We start from the raw sequence: 5,531 nt of genomic DNA on the forward strand, positions 1-5,531 counted from the left end.
CAGTGGAAGTCCACTCGGATGCGGTTAGGAGACACCTGAGCATACCTAGGCCAACGCTGCCACCGTGTGGGGTGAGAGGCCAGCGCGAGGGGAGCTCGACAGTTCAGGGTGGGGGAGGGGAGGGACAGGCTGAAGCTGTCTCAGGGCTATGACGTGGATGAAAACGTTCCCCTTCGGACCTGGAGAGCACAAAGGGCTTCTTTTGGAGGCTGATCTTCAAGCTGGGAGTGGGGGTGTGGGGTGGGGGAGGGGAATCATCCAGACAGAGGAAAGACACCAGGCTGAGAAGGCAAGAGAGATTCTTTACACAAGTGAATCGGATGCTTTTCTGTCCATGTGTTCCCTAATCACACCATCACGGAAATCCAGCCAGCCAGCCAGCCAGCCACCCACCATTGTTTCGCTCCTTTCCTGTTCTCTACATTTTGAACGGCGAGTGAGGGAGAGAGTCTTTCAATGGTTTGAGAGGAGTTTGGAATGTCGTGGGACCATGGTACTTTTCAGCCATGGATGAACGTGACGGCTTCTTTTGTCCCCTTCGGCGTTCAGGGTTATCCCCAACTTCCCCTGCCGAGTGAGGCCTGTGTGTCGCTGTGTGCTGGAGGACACCGTGCTGTCCCCATCTTGATCTTGGACTGAACAAAACCACCGTTGGGAGTGTGTTCGGTTGCTTGGCTTCGTTTCCTTTCCCTATGGCACTCACCTGACCGTCCTGTCCACTCTTGGGATCTTTCATCTCCCCCTCCCCCTCAAGGCAATCGGGTCCTTTTCTTTCTCCTCCTCCTGCTCCTCCTCCTCCTCCTCAATCTAGTTTCTCCCCCCCCACCCCCCCCACACACAAGTCCCACTCTTCTCAAACGGACGTCTAACTGACTGCCAACGTTTACTTTTGCCTTCTTTCCTTCCTTCCTTCCTTCTTCCTTTCCTTTTTTTTGGGGGGGGGCGTTCCCCCTTTAATTTTCAGCTGTACAGACGATGTTTTAGTGTAGCACATGACACAGCCATCACCAGGATACATCTAGTTAGTGACTGTCCGTCACCACTTGGTGTCACGGCAAATGACATTTGGTGTCATGACATGCCCGTGACTCATGTATTTCATAAGTAGAAGGTTGCACCACTTTGTCTGTCTCCCTCGCCAGGGGCACTCACTCATTCTCTCCTCACCCCCGCCCCCCGCCCCCCGCCCGCCGCCCTGCACCGTTCCCCCTCCCCCGCCCCTCCCTCCTCTGGGCAGCCCCCCACCCCCCCGCCCCCGTGTGTTCCTTTGTAGTATCTCTGAGCCTGTTTCTGTTTGGTTCTGTTCTGTTCTCCGTGTATGGTTTGGTAGGTTCTGCATGGAAACGACTGATCTGAGGTATTTCATGTAGCATAACACCCTCTAAAGGTCTCTCCAGGTTCCTGCAGACTGAGATTTCATTCCCTTCTGGTGGTTGAGTCCCATTCCTCTGTGTGTGTGTGTGTGTGTGTGTGTGTCTGCATGCGCGTGAGCACGCGTGCACGTGAATAGATCCAGGCATAGGCACACAGACAGAGTTCTATCATGATGTGTGTACGGAAGTCGACCTAGGTATAGGGGTCGATCCCACACATGCACACATCCGTATCTTCTTTGTCCCTTCCCTCCGTGGGCACCCTGTGGAGTTGCTGGGTTGGGTCGAATGGGGGAATCTTTGCGGGAGTGTACATCGCAGGACTCTTTTCCCTCGGGATGTGGTTTCTCTGTCTGTGAGGCGCCAGGGGATGAGATCTGATCTCTCTGAGTCCGCCCACAGTTTTCTCAGCTGCAGAAAAGACACGTTCGATCCATCAGGAGCCACTGTCCTCTGATGGTTCGAACTTGCTGTCGTGATTGCGATTCCCGGCTCCTGGGCCTTTCCCCTCCGAATGAGAAGGATCATTGTCCAGGGAAACGCCCCGGGGTGGGGTGCTTCCGTGAGCCCGCCCCCACCCCCAGCAGCCCCAGCTCAGCCCAGCCCAGCCCAGCCCAGCCCTGCCGTGGATGTGTGTTCTACCTTGTGCTTCTGGGTGTCTGTCTGTCTGTTCCACCTTTCTTTGGAAGGAAGGGGTCTGTTCGGGCCTCCTGCCCACTTCGCTCATCGGGGATTGTTTCCCTTTTGGAGGTTGAGGTGTCTGATGCCTTGATCGGTGTTGGACAGAAAAGCCCCTTTTGCAATATGCTTGTGCTTTCCCCGTATATACGGGCGTGTGCGCGCACACGACTGACCGACCGACAGACCGACAGACCGACAGACAGACAGACAGACAGACACACACACACACACACACACGGATGTGTGTTTCCGTCCGGGTATGTACGTGTGTCTGTGAGTATATATATGTACGTATGTACACCTATAGATACACACACCACACACGCGCACACGTAGACATCCACGCAGACACATGGATATAGATGCACACATACACTGATGCATATGTACATGTATGTATACACACGCGCGTTTGCGTATGCGTATACATGTGTGTGCATCTATGCACATCAATCTGTGTATAGGCACTCTAGGTACACACGGGCACCCGTACCTACGTACATGCGTGCATGTCTACGTATATATACACACGTGTGTATGTAGGCACAGATACACGCGTGCGTCTGTGTGGACGTACATACGCTCTCTGTAGATGTCTGCGTATGCGTCCGTACGTATGTATACATATGTACATACACGTGTGCACATACACACGCAGATATGTGTGTCTATGCAAGCATGCACGTACGGGTACGCATAGACGTGCATCCACACCTGTGCGCAGACATCACACGTATACACACTATACGTGCATCTAGATGCGTTGACACGTCCGCATGTACGTGTGTGTGTGCGCCTATGTATCCCGACGTCTCTGCACATGTGAGCATGTGTGTTCACGCCTGTGTCTATCCGTGTACGTATGTGTATAGATGCCTCTGTATGCGTATATACATGCAAGCATACAGGCACACTAGAAACGCCTAGGCATACACGTGCGCACACAGACACGTGCGTGTACGCGAGCATGCCCTTCGTACGTGTGTGTTTATACGCGTATGCATATGTACACGTGTATATGCACATGTGTATGTGTTCTCCCTCTCCCTCTCCCTCTCCTCTCTCTCTCTGACTTTTAAGCTGCCAGGACAGTTCCACGAGTTGACTTTCCTGCCTGGTGGTTTTGTTTCATTTCGTTTCTGAGCTACATGAAAAAGTTATTTATTCATTGAGTTGGCTGTTGTCATGGGACCCGGGGTTTATTTAGTGGATCCCTATGGACTTGGTCCTCCTCACCAGCACGCCCCTCAACATCACCCCCCCACACCCTCCCCCCAACCCCCCACCCCCCGCAGCCCTGCCACCCCAGACCTCCCAGGCCGTTCGCCTTTCCGCTGTTTGTGGCCAGTGGTGTTGAAATCCATGTTCTCCTGACCTCAAGTGCACTTTCCCCACCCACCCGTGCATGCTTGTGTGTGTCGTCTTTGGACTTTGTCACGGTGTCTCTACCCAGGTTGAGTTTTGTTTTCTCTTCTTGGGGGTCCGAGTGTCTCCTTCTTTTCCTTTCTTACTCCTAGGCTTGTGTGTCTGTGTCTGAGTCTGCTTTCGAAAGTCCTGCTTTGTTCTCCCAGCAGCGCTTGCCTGGTTTCGCTTTGCCGGTCCCTCCCTCCCTCCCTCCCTCCCTTTCTCCCTCCCTCCCTCCCGCCCCCCTCTTTCGGGGGGCCGGGGGCCGGGGGTTCCTGGGATGTCACTGGTGCCCCCTCTCTCGGCCCACCCCACCCCGAGCCCCCGCTGCCCGCGGGCGTCTCCGTGGAATGTCCCCCCACCACCCTGGAATCGCGTGGGGGATCGCGGCTCTTTCGTGGCAGCCTCCAGGGGAGAGATCTCCCGGCTCCTCTCCCTTCCTCTGCGGCCGGGGTCGCGTCACGTCGCGTCGCTCGGCGGCGGAGGCTCCGGGCCGAGCTCGGGCGTTTGGGCGGCCAGCGCTGTGGCGTCCCCGGCGGCCGGCGATAGCGACCCGTCCTCGGGACGTTCGAGCCGGTTGTCGGGAGCCACCTGGCAGCCGCTTGTATATTGTCCCTCCCCCTCCGGAGCTTCGGCGAGCCCTTCAGGAGGGTTGTGACTCAGCCGCCGGGCCCGAGGCAGAGCTCTCAGACACCGGCTATGCTGGCGGAGACAGTCCCGGTGGCGCCGAGGCCTAGGGACGTCCTGCTGTCGCCGGAGATTGGTTCTTTAGGTTTCTGGGGAGGGTGATCGTCGCGGCGCTCCGGGGCCGGGCTCTGGGGTGGCCGGACCGGGTCGACCAGCATCTCCCCGTGCCCCTGTGGCCGCGGAGAAGGACCGGCCGGACCCTCCCTGGGCCGGGCCGCCGCGGTGGGCAGGGAGAGGGTCTTCCCTGCCCGGAGCGCCTGGACTCGGGCTCGGCGGTCCGGACTCCTGGGCCGCCCTCAGGAGCGTTTGCTTCGCCCTCGGCCCCGCTCCGGAGGTGGGGACCGGCCCGGACTGTGGCTTGGAGGTCGCCAGAGGGCGCACCTGGGTCCGGGCCCTCGGGTACTTTCTGACCGAGGTGTTTTCCGCGTCGCACTCCGGAGGTGGGGACCCGCCCGCCGGAGTCGTGAGGGTTGACGGGGAGAGGCGGGCGCGTGTGCGGCTGCCCCCCAACCCCCCACCCCAACCCGTGGGGTCCGGTCGCCCGAGGCGTCTCCTGGCACACATGCTGTTTCTTTTTCAAAGTCCCGATGGGTCCGGAGACGTGGATGGACCGGACCCTGCTTCCGCGGGTGGCCGGGGAGGGCGCGCTCGACCCTTCAGCGTGCCTTCGTGGGTCTCGGTCGTCGGATGCGACTTTGTCTCACCCCTCCCCACCTCCCTGAATCCCGGTCAGGAGGTGGGGACCGGCTCGGGCCGTCCTGGGTGCCCCATCTAGGACGGTCTGGGTCCTGCCCGGGCGCGGTCCCTGGTCGGGGCCCGCTCGTCTCGTTGGAGGCGCCTCGCTGACGGTTCTTCCTTCTTGTTTCTTGATGCTCATCGAAGCCAAATCCCCGTTCGGAGACTCCGACGGACCGGTACCCCTACCCGTGTGGGCGAAGCGGGAGAGGGCGCCCCCGGCCAGCTCCCTCTCCCTTGGTGGGTGTCCGCGCCCCCACTTTGGCCATCACGCGCCCCCTCCCCCTGCTCCCCTTCCCCTGGTCGACCAGATGACTCCACCCGCCCCCCCCCCCACCCCGCCACGAGAGCTCTGGGCCTGGTGTTTATGGGGTAGCGCTGGGGACAGGTGGCCGGGCCAAGGTTCCGGGGTTCCTCCATGCGGGGCGTGGATGGGCCCTGCTGTCGGCTGCTGTCTTTTCGTCGCCCTTAATGGGCCTTTTTTACCACCAGACAAGTGCTGATATGGTTGGCTTTGTTGTCTTCTGCTGAGGAAACTTTGGGTCTCTGGATGTACACGGGGCTCTGGGCCTTTGGGATGCCAACTCTGGTGCCCGGTTCGGCCTTTGCTGCTGGACTCACCCGCCTGGGCCTGTGTGCCGGCTCCCAAGT

At 59.1% G+C, this 5,531-nt stretch overlaps 1 long non-coding RNA gene across 1 annotated transcript; it reads left to right on the forward strand.

Annotated features, from left to right (window-relative positions):
* Positions 1–4,427: 4,427 nt before the first annotated feature.
* On the forward strand, positions 4,428–5,145 carry LOC113906197. Its single transcript, XR_003514817.1, has 2 exons — positions 4,428–4,479; positions 4,586–5,145. It is a non-coding gene; the product is annotated as an uncharacterized LOC113906197 (long non-coding RNA).
* Positions 5,146–5,531: the final 386 nt, after the last annotated feature.

This window comes from Bos indicus x Bos taurus, chromosome 16, assembly GCF_003369695.1.
Source record: "Bos indicus x Bos taurus breed Angus x Brahman F1 hybrid chromosome 16, Bos_hybrid_MaternalHap_v2.0, whole genome shotgun sequence".
Taxonomy (NCBI): Eukaryota; Metazoa; Chordata; class Mammalia; order Artiodactyla; family Bovidae; genus Bos; species Bos indicus x Bos taurus.